This window comes from Abramis brama (genome assembly GCF_963993115.1).
Source record: "Abramis brama genome assembly, chromosome: 4".
In the NCBI taxonomy this organism is placed as follows: Eukaryota; Metazoa; Chordata; class Actinopteri; order Cypriniformes; family Leuciscidae; genus Abramis; species Abramis brama.
Window position 1 is genome coordinate 22,111,185 of NC_139966.1, and position 17,554 is coordinate 22,128,738.

A 17,554-nucleotide genomic window follows, 5' to 3' on the forward strand; every position below is an offset into this window, starting at 1 on the left:
AAATTTGACATATTTTAGTAATAGTAGCACTCTAGGACATCAGTAAATGTGAAGCACTCGTTTGAGGACATTGGGACTATATAACATTATTTATTCTACCATGTGGTTAGCTAAACTTGGGAATATTTAGATGGATCGCAATAGCATTGAAAAAACAACAACATTTGTCTGTGTGTATGTGTGTGTATGAGCATGCATTATTGAGTTAACATGGAAAAACTGGTTTCCTTTAGTGCAGAAAACTGGTAAAAATCAAGAAGTTTAAAATGAAAGTGAGCCAATAAGTGGTCTTCTACTGCTCTCTGCTGGCCATTACCATTACTATTATAACACAATCAGATTTTGGCATACACCAGGCAAACTCTCAGGTCTCAGGAGGATACAAGTCAAATATTGCACAGGCCTGCATGGATGGACATGTACAGAAGAACTGTAAAGTCTTAAAAAATATCATTGACTAATCTGAATCACATGAATATGTAAATTTGAAACTGATGTACAATGGTACAAAGCCCATGCCTTGCACTGCCAACATTGAAGCCACACCTCTCTCGGTCTGAAGTAGCTCTCCAAACAGACAATGCAAAAATCTTCTTTCTCAGAGTCACTGTCCTTCTCTGTATGCTTTTTCTTCTCGGTTTTGGTTTGTTGGCTTGTTTCCAGTGTGTTTTTTGTCAGTTTTCTCTTAATTTTTGTTGGCTTTCTCTTAACTTATGGCTTTCTCCCTCTCCAAAGCCTGACGTCAAGATGGCTGATTTGCATTTTTTCCTACCGTTTGCTTTCGTTATCTTCTGTGGTCCTGCTCTGGGGTGAGGTCTAACAGTCTCAGGTGAGAACTCAGTTTGCACTGGAGGAACTGTAGTAGAGGCAGAAGTCCCAGCATGCACTGGAGGAACTGCAGAAGAAGCAGAAGTCCCAGCGTGCACTGGAGGAACTGCAGAAGAAGCAGAAGTCCCAGCTTGCACTGGAGGAACTGCAGAAGAAGCAGGACTCCCAGCTTGCACTGGAGGAACTGCAGAATAAGCAGAAGTCCCAGCGTGCACTGGAGAAACTTCCAAAGGAGCAGATGTCCCAGCTTGCTCTGGAAGAACTGGTGGTGGCGGCCGGTCTGTCAGAAGATGGTGCAAAGTCACTGTCTTTGAATTTATCACGGTTATAAGGCCAAATTCCAGTGCTGCTAAAGCCATTCTGCACATTGCCTGGTGTTCCAGCCAATGGGAGGGCCAACCTAACAATTCCAGGAATGTCATAGATGGACATCGTCAGGCCTGATCTATTACTCTTATAGAAAGATGGGAGGAATGATTATCAAGGATCAAGAGGACTTTGGCATCCAATGAGGCCCTTGTGTGGTGGTGGAAATGTTTAACCCCCTGGGGTCGGCGGTAACGCCGGCGATACCAGCTCGCGTTTTTCCTTATCAGTGCCATAGAGACTCTAAAATACTCTGTTGACTTTGATCTTCCATACACGTTTCATACATCAATCGATCCTGTTAAGTGTGTATTATTTTTGTGTATACTCACAATAAAAACAAAGTGTTGTGCTTTTTGCCAAATAAAGAAAAATAAACATGATGCGAGTTCTGCTTTCTCTCTGTCAGTGTAGTCCATTCTGAAACGCGTCCGAAAATGAACTGTAACTCAGTGAATACTCAGTCAAACAGGCATAAAGACACACGGGCATGAAGCTTGAATTTTCTTCTTTTAAATGAAGTAAGAGCACGCGCTATTATGAGGCGATCCACGCAAACCTGTGAACGCCCACATCAGCTGGATAACCAGTGTTTGGAATAACGCCGTTCTTTTAAACGACGTTATTTTTTCAGTAACGGGGTAATCTAACTAATTACTTTTCCCGTCGTTACAACGCCGTTAACATTACTGGACGTTAAATGCGGTGCGTTACTATGCATTGATTGAATAAACTGTTTAATCCGAACGCACCCCTGGCTCGCACAGCTAGTGAGGAGGTGGGTTAATAACGAGGTAAGCGATTATGATCGGCTAAGGCAGTGTCATGTGTTTCATGGTAGCCAATCAGAGCCAGTGTTTTTACACACATGCCAGCACACGCGCCACACACACACACACACACACACACCAGCTAAACAGAGATTCGATGAAGCAGCAGAGATGGCGAGTCAGGAGCAATCCTGACTGAAAAGTTGGTGGGCGCGATCGAAAAGTTGCAAAGTGTTTACATTTGTGTGTGTGTATGTGTATGTGTATGTGTGTGTATGTGTGTGTGTGAGGCGCGGACACGATCGAACAGTGGAAACATAAAAACATAATCCGTAATTTTGTTTATACAGGACATCCAAACTGCAAAGTGTTTAAGTTACTGCTAATTAAAATTTTAAGGAAAACAAATATATTAATCTGAAATTTAGCAAATTAACAAAGGACGCCTTTGTATGTACTGTGGTGCTGCCTCTCACTTCTTTTCTGCCTGCCCGGTAAAAGCCAGGGCTCACCAGTAGAGAGAGGGTTACTGGTGAGCGCCTCTTGCTTAGTCCCTTCGTCACGCACCCGCACTACTTTTCCTGTTCACCTCCGTTGGCCAGGCTCTGCCATCTCCTGCCGGGCATTGATTGACTCTGGGGCCGAGGGAAGTTTTGTGGACGAGGCCTGGGCCCGTGAACAGGGTATTCCCCTTATTAAACTTAAGGACTCCGCCCCGGTTTATGCTCTAGACGGCAGCGTTCTCGCCAGGGTGCGCTGTGCCACGGTCCCGGTGAGTTTCACCGTCTCTGGAAACCATCGAGAGACTTTTTCTTTTCTTATTTTTCATTCTCCCTATACGGTTGTTTTAGGACATCCCTGGTTAGTTGAACATAACCTCCAGATTAATTGGTCCAACTGCTCCATCCTTTCTTGGAATTTGTCTTGTCATGTGAAATGTTTAGTGTCTGCCATCCCTGCTGTGTCTTCTGTTCCTGTGTTTCAGGAGGAACCTGGTGATTTGTCTGGTGTCCCGGAGGAGTACCATGATCTGCGGGTGGTTTTCAGTCGTTCCCGGGCCACTTCTCTTCCTCCCCAACAATCTTATGACTGTAGTATCGATCTCCTACCGGGTACCACTCCTCCCCGTGGGCGTTTGTATTCCCTGTCCGCACCTGAACGCGAGGCACTCGAGAAGTATTTGTCTGACTCTTTAGACGCTGGTACTATTGTTCCCTCCTCCTCTCCTGCCGGCGCTGGTTTCTTTTTTGTCAAGAAGAAAGATGGTTCATTACGTCCCTGCATCGATTACCGAGGTTTGAATGACATCACTGTCAAGAACCGTTACCCCTTGCCTCTCATGTCATCCGCCTTTGAAATCCTGCAGGGGGCTAAGATCTTCACAAAGCTAGATCTTCGTAATGCTTACCATCTAATCCGGATAAAGGAGGGGCACGAGTGGAAGACAGCGTTCCCTTAGGGCACTTCGAATATCGCGTTCTTCCCTTCGGACTGGTCAACGCTCCTGCCGTCGGACTGGTCAACGCTCCTCTATCGCCAGTAATGAAGAGCCACGGAGCCAACTTTTAACCCCCTGGGGTCGGCGGTATCACCGGCGATACCAGCTCGCTTTTTTTTTATCAGTGTAAAAGAGACTCAAAAATACTCTGTTGACTTTGATTTTCCATAGGAGTTTCATACATCAATCGATCCTGTTAAGTGTGTATTTTTTTTTTGTGTATACTCACAATAAAAATAAAGTGTTGTGCTTTTCGCTAAATAAAGAAAAATAAACACGAAGCGAGTTCTGCCTTCTCTCTGTCAGTGTAGTCCATTCTGAAACGCGTCCGAAAATGAACCATAACTCAGCAAATACTCAGTCAAACAGTCACACAGGCATGAAGCTTGAATTCTATTCTTTTAAATGAAGTAATTTTTATAAAAAACAAATATTCTCAGTTTATGTAATATGAATGAAAAGAGAGAGATGTCAGTCGTTCTCATCTCAGCTCATTAAGTTTTAATTTGACTCCGCCCACGGAGAGCGCGCGCTATTCAAACGCAAATAATCTGAGGTGATCCAGGCAAACCCGTGAACGCCCACATCAGCTGGATAACACACACCGCGAGTTCACTTTCAGACTCATGTAGGCTACTTTATGACGCTGTGAGGAATAATACTATCTTGATAATAATCCTGGAAAATTTACCTCAGAAGTTCTGGAAGTTTCATTTCGAGGAGCAAACGGATCCGGCTGAGGAATAGGTCAGTTCTATGCTTTGTTCTAATCGCAAGTGTCTGTACACGCAAAAATACTGTTTAAATATGAATCGCGTTTCTGTGCGTGAATGAATGAATGCACAGATGCGCGCTGTTGTGTAGCTACAACAGCTGGCACAAATACTGTTTCAAAATGAATCGCGTTTCTGTGTGTGAATGAATGAACAGTTTTTACCGAACTCTATTGCTATACTGAGATGAGTAAAAATCGACAACAAAAATGGGATAGATTATAAAGTTTTTACTGTAAAATACTGCCACATCAAATAAGCTTATAATGTTGCCAATTTCTGCTCATGTGTTAAATATATATATAGCCTATGTTTTGTCAAAAATAATCAACTAAGATGTTGTGTTTGTTCCAATGTAGGCGATATTCAAACTAATGAATCCTTAACTTTGAAATACGTATGATAAAATGTATTTTTACAAAGAAAGATTACACTGGAAATATTGTTAAAATTTTAATTGTATAACCTTTTTAATAAAACAGCTAAAATATATACAAGGATAGATGTAAACAAAAACTTAAAAGGTCAATATAAGTCATATATATATATATATATATATATATATATATATATATATATATATATATATATATATATATATATATATATATATATATATATATATGTATGTATGTATGTATGTATGTGTGTGTGTGTATGTATGTATGTATGTATGTATGTGTGTGTGTGTATATATATATTGCCATGCCAATCTCTAGGTATGGTGAAAGCTATGTGATGATGTGGGGCTATTTTAATTCCAAAGGCCAAGGGAACTTTATCAGGATGCATAGTATCCTAAAAATTAATTAAAAAAAAATACTTAAAAATAAAAATCTGCCTGCCTCTATGGGAATTTAACATAGGGGTGTCCATGGTCAAGACAATCTCCTGAACTCCAAACTGAATGTCAGAATGGGAAAGAAAGTGGTGGTGTAATGGTGTGGGGGATGTTTTCTTGGCACACTTTAGGCCCCTTAGTGCCAATTGGGCATCGTTTAAATGCCACGGCCTACCTGAGCATTGTTTCTGACCATGTCCATCCCTTTATGACCACCATGTACCCATCCTCTGATGGCTACTTCCAGCAGGATAATGCACCATGTCACAAAGCTCGAATCATTTCAAATTGGTTTCTTGAACATGACAATGAGTTCACTGTACTAAAATGGCCCCCACAGTCACCAGATCTCAACCCAATAGAGCATCTTTGGGAAGTGGTGGAACGGGAGCTTCGTGCCCTGGATGTGCATCCCACAAATCTCCATCAACTGCAAGATGCTATCCTATCAATATGGGCCAACATTTCTAAAGAATGCTTTCAGCACCTTGTTGAATCAATGCCACGTAGAATTAAGGCAGTTCTGAAGGCGAAAGGGGGTCAAACACAGTATTAGTATGGTGTTCCTAATAATCCTTTAGGTGAGTGTATATATATAGTCCTTGCATTCTTTCCTGTGGCATCCACATGCCACGAATCCAGAACCATTCTGGTCGTGGGTTTGAATCCCGCGTGGCACATGCCCAGACCGCAAGAGGTATTCCTCTCTTCATGGTGATCACAATCAATAAATTGCTCAAGACTCTGCCCATTACATTACTGGTCATTTTGAAAAGTACAGTATTCAGTTTTTTGCTACTTCTCATTCAACTTTAGTTAAACTCTTACAAAAATTAGTGCAGATGATCTTCCATCTGAGCTACACATTTCAGTTCGGATTAATTCGGTTCAGAAGTATAGATAAAAGCCCGCCCGCACTGACAATTGATTGGTTGGGTCCTTACATGCGCTTCGTGAAGCATACACACAAGGGGCCCTATTTTAACGATCTGAAACGCAAGTGTCAAAGCGCAAGTAACTTTGTGGGCGGGTCTTGGCGCTGTTGCTATTTTCCCAGCGGGATAAATGACTCTTGCGCCAGGCGCAAATCTAAAATGGGTTGGTCTGAAGTAGCTTCATTATTCATAGGTGTGGTTTGGGCGTAACGTGAAATAAACCAATCAGAGCGTCATCTCACATTCCCTTTAAGAGCAGACGCGCTTTGTTCTAAAGCGGATTCCTATTATCACGGCGGATTTGCCAGACGCGCGCCAGGAGCGGTTCACAGCCAAGGAGAGCAACGCTCTCGTCAGGGACGTCGGGGATGGAGAAACCCACCCAAATTAACTTCGGTTAAAAAGGCGTATGATAATTTGGGTAAATGTGTAAGCTAGATGTATGCTTTTATAATAAATTGTCTATCTATCTATCTATCTATCTATCTATCTATCATAATAATGTATGATTTGCAAAAATGAAAACTGCTGCTTCTGTGTAGATGAGAGAATCAAAGTGTATGCGCGTTGTGCACACGCTACATTGATTATGGCCAAGCATGCGCCCTTAAAATAGCATATGAATAACATGCGCAACGCGCCACTGACTTTAAACAATTTTTTCCTGGTTAGTGGCACAATTGTTTTCTAAACCTGCAAAATAGCATGAAGGAACGTTTGCGCCGGAACACGCCTCCTTTTTTGCGCTGAACCGCCCAGGGAGCGCAAGTTCATTCCCTAGTTTAGCAACGTGCTTCTGTGGAGGGAAAAGTGCGCTTTGCGCGGGTGCAAAATAGGAATGATACATGCGTCAGTGTACAAAGTCAATTGCGCTGGGTGCAAGATAGGGCCCAAGGTCTCTCGCTCCCTCTCTCTGCCGTGCGCGCACTCTTGCTCGCTCGCTCTAGATTCCGGGAGATTTTAACTGATTTGCGGGCATCAGGGAGCCGCTATCGACATGCGGGAGACTCCCGGAACTTCCGGGAGACTTGGGATGTCTGTGATGACGGAACAGTTTGATCTTCGATTTACAAGAACAAAAAAAATGAATCAAGCTAAATTCTTGTTTTTCGTTTTTTGAAAAACGAAACGAAATGTTTTTTTTAGTTATACTTTTAATAGGCTCAAAAAACTTTTTTTTTTTTTTTTTTTTACTTTTTCATTATCTTAATCAGCTTGACTAGTAATGATAAGTGATAGGTGATTTCGAAACAAATATTTAGTGGAGGGCTATAATAAACCATTATAAAGTCTTGCTCCCATCACAGCAAACAAAGCAAGTAAGCAAGCTCTCGACCGCCATATAAAAAAGCGAAACAGCAAGAGGAAGATGGAATCCTGATAAGTATATCAGGATACTTGCATGAGATTTCACCCATTCTTCAACGCTTCCCTGCAAACCAACAAAGATGAATACCACCAAACTGTAGTATTCGCCCCAGAGAAGCACGTGTCCTTTACACAAGCTGCGGAAAAAGCAACACCAATACAGCTATCATCTGTCAAAAAAGTGTTAAGTGAGTACTCTTATCTTTAACACAGCATTTGTACTTTTTAATACACTTTTATCATAGTAAAATTAATAAGTAACATTTTATTTATTTATTTATTTTTTTTAACATTTGATTACAATTTATATAACCATAGTTTTACTACAAATACCATGGTTAAAAAAATAGGCTATTTGTAGCAAAACCATGATTGATTTGTGGTTACCAAGTTTTAACTAACGAAAACTCTTGATTTTATCCGTAGCAAAACTATGGTTAACTTACTTTTTTTTATCCACTGAATATTAAAACGTGTAACATTCAAATTGTGTTGCTTTAGGCTATGAAGACCGAGATGGCTTTGACATAAAAGTAACCAGAGGGTCAACACTACAGGTGACTGAGCTCCCTTTTCGGTCCAAAAAACCAAACAATAAAATAAACACTGTTGCTGAAGTGAAAAATCTTGGACCAGGACAACAAGTAAGAATTTATAAATTTTTAATATACATTGCTTCTCTAATTTATCCACAGGTGCTCCATGCACCCAAATCACGAAATCATATAGCCTATTTAATTAAACCAATTCGTTCAAACCTCACAATTAATTCTTGAAAACGTTTTAGCTAACAGTTTTAATGTTGTCAATCGATTAAAAAAAAGCACTTTTCTCCCTGTGAAATCACGATTAAAAACACGTAAATGCTAAATGTTTTAATGTTGGCCTACTATTTTTGCAGTTAATCTCCAGCATTCTAAATCTTTAGAATTAACATAAAGGCAGTATATTTTAAATAATTGTTCAATGTTGACCTTAATTGTTGACGCTGAGAACGCATTCATATCAAATCAAATTCGTTCTGGGTCGTTTTTCTCGTTTTTTAATCTTCTAAATAGAAAAAACAAGAAACTGGTTACATAGCCAATCACATTCTATCCTTCTCGCAAATATAAACAAATCTTGAGTCGTTTTTTCCACATTTTTGATTTTGTTTTCTTCACACTAATCTGCCAAATTGAGAAACAATAAAACCAAAATGCATAAACGCCTTAAATATTAAATCTATACATGCTGGGGATGCGGGAATAAAATGCTCCTCTCCACACAACAGAACAATCAACTCTATATCGCGAACAAATCGTACAAATTCCTACCAGTGAGTTAAATGTAACAGACAGATTCTATAAATTCTTACCACCACACTCGTACAAATTCGTAGAATTTGTCTAAACCCCACAGAACTTAGGTTTAGGGGCAAGATCAGAAGTAGGTCATTTGTACGAATTCATACAAATTGGGCAACTCATAAAATATGCACGATTTAGCAAAAATCTTTAAAATTTGTACGAGTTGTATAAATTTGCACGGATTATTACAGAGTTTATTGCAAGGACATTTAATGCCAATCAAACAGCCAGACAACTAGCTCGACACGGATCAGAGCAGATAGAGCTTTCTTGCACTAGGTAGCCTACGTATCAATTTGAGTGCCGTGAAATACTATTTTATCATATTCAAAATTAATTTACGTGCATCTGTTGTCACAACTGCCCTCAGCCAACCTATTTGACACACTGCCTGTTTTATTTAGCTGACCAACTCTTAAAATCTTTGCGCCAAAACTACAGGAATGGATCAGAAAGAGTTTTTTACATTATTAAGTGCAAAGCAGCAGACCTCACTGTTATTTTGACATAAACTAATACTTGGGAATATACTCAATGTCACTTAAAACTGTTTTTTCTATATACTAAAGTTCTAAAGCTAAATCACAGATCATTGCAGCATGAATTCGAGTCTTTGAACAAATCGTTTGAGTAAGTGATTCACCATTCATACAGTCTTTTATTTCTTAATTTATTACTAAATAAAATGACTTTTTAAATTATTATTTGTTTCATAATTCTATATTCAAAACGTTATTTTTAAAACATAAAATTAATCTTATTACATTATGCATTTGCTATGCTAAATTGATTTACTAACATCCCTAAGCAACATTAAATTATATAAATGCATTTTAAAAACAACTTCAGATGCTGTCTCTGTCACCTCTGCAGCACTGCATTAAATTGAAAATCTAATGTTAACTCTAATCTTATTGACTAAATTTAAGAATTTAAATTGTAAGATGGCATAAGCCTACATATTTAGTTTTGGCTTAATTTCTGATGATGATGTAAATGACAATAAATAAAAATAATCAGTATCTTTGTCTATATTGTTCAAAGTGTTATTTCATAGTCTGTCATTGAATCAACTCTGCTCTACTTCACTACGATGTAAACTACTTCCTTCTCACTGTCCAGTGCACTATTTATTTTTTGCTGCCATTTTATCGTTTAACTGTTTAATTAATTATTACATTTAAATGTGAATGTTTATATATATATTATAAATAAATTAGAAACACAATAGACAAATTGTACATGAAAAAAAAAGTTAAAAACCTTCAGAATATAGAATAAAACTAAAATTTGGTGAAAGTGCTACTGAAGTGGAAACTTCTGACTCTTCATTAGGATCTTAAAATGCATGTATTATAATTGAAGTCTACAGGTACAATTAGATAATTATATAAAAGATACACAACATATTTTTCACTGAGAAATTTTTCATTCATCCAATTAAACATTTTTAGGATAATGGTTCACCTCTATAAGCTATATTATAACTTCTGCCAATGAAAAATAAATAATTTACCCTAAACAATATCTTCTGTCTATAAAAACAATTTTATAAAACCTGGCACAAAATATATAGTCAATTTAAATTATATGTTTGATCTAAACAAATACATAGATTTAATCAAAACAAATCTAATAAATATATATATTTAAGGTGAAACAATTGTATAATTGTAAAATTTAAATACAAGTTAATAGAAATTATCTTTCAAACAAACAAAAATTTATGCACTTAATAAAATCTGATTCCCATTAAGAAACATCTCTATTTTTTTTTAAAATGTGAACGTTTTCTTTTACTAGTCTAAGTGTTTATGAAAAGCCCAAAATGTCCATTGTAAGATACATGAAGTATGTTTGCCTATAGTGTCTTGTCTTAAACATGCATACAAGTGACAAAGCCATATAATGTACTTTATTCACAGTAACTTTAAATATTTTAATTTCTCTTAGGTGAAGACCCTGAACATCAAAATTCTGTATATGAGTGCAGCAGAAACCATAAATGACAGAGGAACAGAAATGGATCTCAGTAAGGCATATGACAGTGATCAGACTGGCACTGTAAAAATAAATCTATGGAACAACACAATTACTGTTGGATCCACCTACACATTTACAGACATGACAACCAGAAAATTTAACGGGAAATTGAATTGAAATACCACAAAAAAACTGAATACCACAAAGAACACTATTATTACAAAAATTGCAGATATGGTTGACACTGACACCACCTTCAGAGCAGAAATCTCAGATGAAGAGGAATATATGTCCACTAACTCCTAAGTCACTGCAATTGAAGTCTCTCAAATATGGGAATGTCCCATGTGTCACAAGCCCCAAGCAGAGTTCAACAGCAAGTCTTCAACCCATCGTTGTGGTAACTGCAGATTAAAACAAAAAAATAAGCTCCTACACATCACTATCAAGAGCCACAATGTGCCTCGATTCTGTTACAAAAGTGTCATTATCAAATGCTGTAATTTCAACTTATCTTAAAAAAAACAGTCTTGATCATCTCAGCCAAGATTTTGACCTTTTAGAAGACCATTTCCTTCAAGGTGGTCCATTTAAAGTTACATACACACATCAATTTGTTGTTATGGAAATCAGACAAGCAATGGGAACCACACAACAAAAGTCTCAACTTCTCAGTACAAAAGGAAATCTAGCCTATTCTTCTGCCTCAAACATTTCAAGTATGTCTGACAGATAACTACATTTCACTGTCTAAAAGCAGTAGATAAATGTTAAGCAAACTTACTGATCTACTTTTAAAGCTATTGGCCAAATGTAGAAATATCTCATCCTAGACATTCAAATCTACAGCCATAAAACTTAAATCAGACCTTCAGACTGGTCTGACTCTACCTGTAGCTTTTCTAACTGATACACCTTACAGTTTTTATAAAACAAAAAGGAAAGAAAAAAAATCAATAGACTTTCATTGAAAGAGTTAAAGGTCCCGTATTATGCCCCTTTTCACAAGTCTCCGATGTCCCCAGATTGTGTATGTGAAGTTTCAGCTCAAAATACCCAACAGATCATTTTTTAAAGCATGTTTAAATTGTCATTTTTTGGGGCTCAGAAAAACGCACTGTTTTAGTGTGTGCCCTTTAAATGCAAATAAGCTGCTGCTGGACGACCCAGGGGGCGGAGCTTCATGAGCTCACGCTCAGTCTCTCAGGACAATTTCATCTCACGGAATGATGATAATATCAGAAACTCTCAGTAACGGTGTTCATTTCGAGTCGGACAATAATGCCTACAGAGTCAGAGTGCTGTATAGAGATGGAACAGGTATAGTTTAGTAGTTTAATTACGGTTATTATAACGTATTTGTCATCTGCTTGTATGTATCCATTATTTATTAATAGCCTGCTGTTTAAAAAGTCTGCTGTTTCGGACCAGGTACGAATGAACATATACTGATGAGTTTAATAAAGTTTATTGTACATCACACAAAAGATGAAGCGTCAGTTTTACTTCAGAAAATCACCGTAAGAGCTGAGTAAACACAGTAAGTTATAAGAAGTGCGCAAGTACATAAACGAATTTCGGTAGAGTTGAGGGAGCATTCCTGTGGGCGGAGGTTAGTCAAAAAACTGTTCTACTGACGTCATTAAAGAAGGAAGTAGAGGGATGTAGTCCAAACGGGCCGTTCGATGTAGGCGACTTCTGTTAAATAAAATATCTCGCTTGGCATTTAACTTTGAGCTTTATAATTTTACAGATATTATTTATACTCTAACAACAACAACATTACACACTAACTAAAGTTTGAAACATGGGATCACGAAGAACGGGACCTTTAACACTTCTGCAAACTAAATCTTGTGCATTTAAACTGTTTACTATAACAAAGCTTAATGTGACGAGAGCGGTACAATTGTGAAACCAACCTTTTACCAGTAAAGAAATCCGACTACGCCACCCTAGAAATTAACTCTAGGGAATGCTCAAAAAGCACACAGGTTCGGTTCCCCCATAAAAGTAAGCAGGAGACGTGGGTGAAGTATCAAAAGTACAAATTTTTATTAATACAAGAATGTTTTTAAAATAGACACTAAAATGTCAAAAGAACAGCATGAGACCCCACTTTAAATTGAGGAAAACAAAATTACAAAAGGAATAAATTTGGGCAATGACAAAATCAATTTTAAATATGAAAACAAAATAAAGTAATCAGCAGGGCTGAGGCTCCCATCGGCAGAAACAAAATGGAGTCTGGTTTTACAAGAGCACACTTCCACGCACACACCAAAGTGCACTCAAATCACACTACCACACACTTGAAGTGGTACACAGCACGCAATAAAGAAGAACCACCACCACAAGAAGGAAGATCCGTTCACCCGTGGGACCCCCAGCTCCTGCAGACAAACAAAAATAATAAATAAACTATAACAAAATCACAATTAAACACGATTAGCTCCACATACAATATAAACAAATAATAATAACAGATGAAGCAACTCCAACAAAACAAAAGGTATCAATATCACATGAAACAAAGAAAAACGTTGGAAGGATCAAATAAACTCACGAGGAGTTACAAAGCAACTTGAAGTAAGCGATGTAAACAGGAAACAAATCAAGTTGCGTTAATAAAGGAAAAATAACAAAAATAGACAGCACAATATTTCTATAACACAATAACCGAAAGAAAAATCAAACTTTCTCCCACAAAAGTATAAACAAAAAAACGAAACCAAATCAAAAGAAAAGAAACAAAACAAAACAATTATTTTCTCTCAATAAAATGAGATCGTCGTATTTTCCATGCTGATACTCGAACAGAAAGCAGCCACTACACACAATCGGAACCAGACGAACAGTCCCCTTTCAACAACGATGGTGTGGCGTCTGCTCAACAGTAACGTTATACACCGCAGGACTGCAGGAATGTGAGCAAAACGTCCGCAGCGCAAAGCTGAAGACAGCAGCAACGCAGCAAATCCGATATAATATAAGATAGATCGGGATGAAAAGAGAGTGAACGAGAGAGTGAACGAGAGGGAGAACCCTATAACGAACACAAAGAGAGACGTTACTAATAATGATAGTTGCCCTCCACGAATTATAATTACATTTAAAACACTTACCGTCAAGGTATCACCCCAAATAGAAAATGTACAGGCACAGGTCTACTAATCAGCCCACCGATAACAATGGGGTACAGGAAACCATACCTAGACAGCATGCGGCAGTGTCAACAGCACAACAACGGTAGTACAATATGCGTTTATACAAATACACATGCACAGGCACATACCTGAGAGGCAACCGGTCACTAGATCCACTAAAGCAGCGCCGAAAACACACCGACACCCGGACAAAACGACACTATAAATTTACAAAAAAATGCTTTAAAAGCAACCAGTTTTAAAATTACCCCCCTGTTACAGCACGGCACGCTTACCTGTAACCACCGTAAACACGGGCACAAAGGGGAAAGTCGGACATGACGCACCACGGCCAACAACAAATCAGCCCTTATATTACGGATACTGATCGCTGATAGGCAAATCCGGCTGTCAATCACCTAATCTCATTACATTAACATCTATCTCTGTCTATTGTCCCATATCTGCCTGTCTCAATTCTCTCTTCTGCCTGAAATTTCTCATTTTTCTAATCTATGTATATCATCTGTCTCATGTGACAATTTATATTCAGCTTTTGATAAAGTGTACATGTACCTTGTACCTAGAATCTTTTTAACCCTTTTAAAGCTTTATCTGTGAATACTGACGCAAACACATCCTAACTAATTTTCATCTTCTGTAATCTTATAGATACAACCTGCAAAAATCCAGACACGTCAGTGAGTGCTCATAAATCAACACACCTGGGGCCTCATGTACAAAGACTTGCGTTGAATTCATACTAAAACATTGCGTACGGACAAAGCTGTAAATCAGAAAAAAAAATCAGATGTATGAATCTCTGCGTACGAAGGATCCCACGCATATTCTCTTTGTACATCCCAATTAGCGTAAAATTGAGCGCACATGCACAAGCACAACGCCCCACCCAGTCTCCTCCCTTAATTAAGTCAATTTAAATATGGTAATGAGTCCACTTTGGCAAAAGAAAGCAGTAAGAAAATGGCTAAAGCAAGCGGCAAGAAACAAAACTTTACAGAAAGTGAATTGGAGGTGCTACTATCGGAGGTAGAAACGAGAAAAAATATTTTATTTGGAACTTTGTCCTCCGGAATTAGTAACAAAAGGAAAAAATATGAGCGGGAGAGTTTGGCTGATGCCATTACACGTTCTCGCAGTGCTGTGAGGAATAATACTATCGTAATAATAATAATGGAAAATGTACCTCAGAAGTGCGGGTATTTCGAGCAGCAACAGATCCTGAGCTGAGGAATACTGTAGTAAGTTTCTGTGTGTAAATGAATGATCCGCTTTTAGCAAACTGTATTGCCATACTGAGATGAGTAAAAATCGACTGAAATATGTTGTACATAAATACATAAATAAAATGTATTTGTATAAGCAACGTATTAAACTGCAAATTAACATTTATATTCCCTATAATAAAAACGAAAGACCTATGTTACACATATGAAAGACAACATTTCGTTGACTAGTTTTGGATAGATTATACATTTTTACTGTAAAATATCTGCCACCTCAAATAATCTTTTGTTTGCCAATTTTTGCTCATATGTTAAATGTAGTCTGTTTTGTCAAAAATAAAGTCATCAAATAATGTTATTATGTGTTTGTTCCAATGTAGCCTAGGCTATATTCAAAGTAATGAATCCTTAACTTTGAAATATGTATAATAAAATGTATACTTTAGTTTTTACAAAGAAAGATTACACTTGAATTGTTGTTGTAATTGTAACCTTTTTAATAGAAAAATATATTTACAAGGTAGATGCAAACAAACTATTAAAAAGGTAAATATAAGCCTTTTCTTTAAATAATTTGTATTGTGTTTTATTAGTGACAAATTTGGGGAGAGGATACATATTCCAAAACTGAAAATACAGTATGAGAATTAACTGCACAATTACTAGACATGTTTTCCTTGACACATATTTTGACCCTTGGGTAGTCAAGAAACTCCTCGCTGGCAAGGCACCGGGGGTGGATGAGATCCGCCCTGAGTAACTCAAGTCTCTGGATGTTGTGGAGCTGTCTTGGCTGACACGCCTCTGCAGCATCGCGTGGCGGTCGGGGACAGTGCCTCTGGGATGGCAGACCGGGGTGGTGGTCCCTCTTTTTAAGAAGGGGGACCGGAGGGTGTGTTCCAACTATAGGGGGATCACACTTCTCAGCCTCCCTGGGAAGGTCTATGCCATGGAGAGGAGAATGCGGCCGATAGTAGAACCTCGGATTCAGGAGGAACAGTGTGGTTTTCGTCCAGGCCGTGGAACACTGGACCAGCTCTATACCCTCTACAGGGTGCTGGAGGGTTCATGAGAGTTTGCCCAACCAGTCCACATGTGTTTTGTGGATTTGGAGAAGGCATTCGACTGTGTCCCTCGCGGCGGCCTGTGGAGGGTGCTCCGGGAGTATGGGGTCCGGGGTCCTTTACTAAGGGCTGTCCGGTCCCTGTACGACCGAAGCAGGAGCTTAGTTCGCATTGCCGGCAGTAAATCAGACTTGTTCCCGGTGCATGTTGGACTCCGGCAGGGCTGCCCTTTGTCGCCGGTTCTGTTCATAATTTTTATGGACAAAATTTCTAGGCGCAGCCAGGGGCTGGAGGGTGTCCGGTTTGGTGACAACACGATTTCGTCTCTGCTCTTTGCAGATGATGTTGTCGTGTTGGCTTCATCAAACCAGGACCTTCAGCATGCACTGGGACGGTTTGCAGCCGAGTGTGAAGCGGCTGGGATGAGAATCAGCACCTCCAAATCCGAGACCATGGTCCTCAGTCGGAAAAGGGTGGCTTGCCCACTTCAGGTTGGTGGAGAGTTCCTGCCTCAAGTGGAGGAGTTTAAGTATCTTGGGGTTTTGTTCACGAGTGAGGGAAGGATGGAACGGGAGATTGACAGACGGATCGATGTACCGGTCTGTCGTGGTGAAGAAAGAACTGAGCCGCAAGGCGAAACTCTCGATTTACCGGTCAATCTACGTTCCTACTCTCACCTATGGTCATGAGCTTTGGGTCATGACCGAAAGGACAAGATCCCGGATACAGGCGGCCGAAATGAGCTGGGCGATCCCTTAGAGATAGGGTGAGAAGCTCGGTCACTCGGGAGGAGCTCAGAGTAGAGCAGCTGCTCCTCCACATCGAGAGGGGTCAGCTGAGGTGGCTCGGGCATCTGTTCCGGATGCCTCCTGGACGCCTTCCCGGGAAGGTGTTCCGGGCGCGTCCCACTGGGAGGAGACCCCAGGGAAGACCTAGGACACACTGGAAAGACTATGTCTCCCGGCTGGCCTGGGAACGCCTCGGTGTCCCCCCGGAAGAGCTGGAAGAAGTGTCTAGGGAGAGGGAAGTCTGGGCATCTCTGCTTAGACTGCTGCCCCTGCGACCCGGACCCGGATAAGCGGGAGAAGATGGATGGATAGTATGTGTTTTGTGGCCTTATTTCAGAAACTTTCATTTTTAGTTTTTTCAATAACCATGCATAAACATTATTCTTTCAAAAATACAAACATGTACATACATGTTGCTCACATATTATGGTAGCCCTGTTTGTGCTAAATAGAGTGTAAATTACACCTTTGTCATTAATATGTTTATAAGCAACTAAAAAAAAGCACAAATGTCAGGGCATGTCAGAACATCTCAAGGACCCCAAAAACACCCTTAGACCTCAGAGGGTTAAATGATATTTAAAATATGCTCTCCCTG

The 17,554-nt window shown here is 39.2% G+C and overlaps 1 long non-coding RNA gene across 1 annotated transcript; it reads right to left on the bottom strand.

Moving 5' to 3' along the window:
* Positions 1-12,875: 12,875 nt before the first annotated feature.
* On the bottom strand, positions 12,876-14,170 carry LOC311081172. The gene is made up of 4 exons (XR_014605820.1): positions 14,154-14,170; positions 14,007-14,077; positions 13,837-13,923; positions 12,876-13,104 (listed from the first exon to the last, which is right to left on the bottom strand). It is a non-coding gene; the product is annotated as an uncharacterized lncRNA (long non-coding RNA).
* Between the last annotated feature and the right edge of the window lie 3,384 nt (positions 14,171-17,554).